Genomic DNA, 1,471 nt, shown 5'->3' on the forward strand with positions numbered 1-1,471 from the left:
AGAGAGAGAGAGAGAGAGAGAGAAGGAGGAGAAAGAGAGAGTGGGGGGAGAGGCGTTGAAAAACTTACTTTACTTTTACTTTACTTTTATCCGCCGCTTATACCCTTCTGGGTGTCACGGGAAGAAAGAGACGTCTCTCTGCCACCAGCCGGAGAGCTTGGGTCATGGGGATGCCGTGAGTTGTTAATGTTTCCCTGACTCAATCTATCCAGGTCTTTCTCGGTCGCCCTCTAGCCTTATTGCCATCGAATTTTTTTTAATGTAGGCACGTTGTGCTGGGTGGTGTGTTGGTAATCGCAAGAGATGTCCAAACTATTTGATTCTTTGGTGTTGGATGTGATTCATGACATTATTTGTGCCCACCATTTCTCTGATTACTGTGTTTCTAATTTTGTCTCGCCTCGTCTTGTTTACTGCTTTTCTAAGGCATCGCATTTCACATGTTGTAATTCTTTGCTCTAATGTCTTGTTCGTAGTCCATGTTTGGCATTGATAGGTGAGTGTTGCGATGAATATGGTGTTGATCATTTTGAGTTTTGTTGTCATAGGGATGTTAGCATGTTTCAGTAGTGGAGCAAGCTGGTAACTTACATTATTGGCCTTCGGTACTCGTCTTTCTATTTTTCTGTTCAGTCGCCCATTCTCTGTAAATATACTTCCGAGGTACTTCAATTCTTGGACCAGTCTGAGACTGTTGTAGGTGATGTGTATCCTGAGTGGTCCTGGCTTTCTGCTTACTTTCATTGTCCCTGTTTTGTTGAGGTTGATCTTCATGTCATAGTTGTTACATTCTTCGTTTAATCTGGTGGTGTGGTGTTGGAGACTTCGTTCATCTTTGTGTGTCAGGCTTTGGTCATCAGCGAAGAGTAATTCCTTTATGGCGTCTGGTTCTGTGTTGGCATCTCTTGTAATTCTATCCTTAAATGATAAATAGTAGTGATGATAGGACACAACCTTGTCTTACTCCGAATGTTATCTCGAACAGTTCTGGGAGTCCATCCAACATTCTTACTGTACTTATGCTGTTCTCGTAAAAGGCACGGATGTTATTTGGAAGTTGGCCTCTTACAGTGTTGTTTTCGAGTTCTTTCCACAGCTTGTTTCTGTTCACTCTGTCTAGGGCTTTCTCCTGGTCGACACATACTATGTTTAGTTCCCTGTTGTGTTGTATCACCCTTTCGCACATTTGTCGTAGGGCAAATATTCTGTCGGTGCATCCTCTTCCCTTTGTAAATCCCTTTTGGGCCTCACCCAGAAAAGGTTCAACTTTGTGTCTTGTTCGCCATTCCAATATCTTGGCGAACGTCTTGCCCGGCTTAGCTGTGAAATTCCTTCCAGATTGGTACTATGACCGCTTTTTGCCAGTCGCCGGGAATGAAAACAGAATGTATTTATATGTGTGTGCGTATGTGTGTATGTGTGTGCGTATGTGTGTATGTTTGTGTGTGTGTGTGTGTGTGTGTGTGTGTGT

Source organism: Aplysia californica, unplaced genomic scaffold, assembly GCF_000002075.1.
Source record: "Aplysia californica isolate F4 #8 unplaced genomic scaffold, AplCal3.0 scaffold00229, whole genome shotgun sequence".
In the NCBI taxonomy this organism is placed as follows: domain Eukaryota; kingdom Metazoa; phylum Mollusca; class Gastropoda; order Aplysiida; family Aplysiidae; genus Aplysia; species Aplysia californica.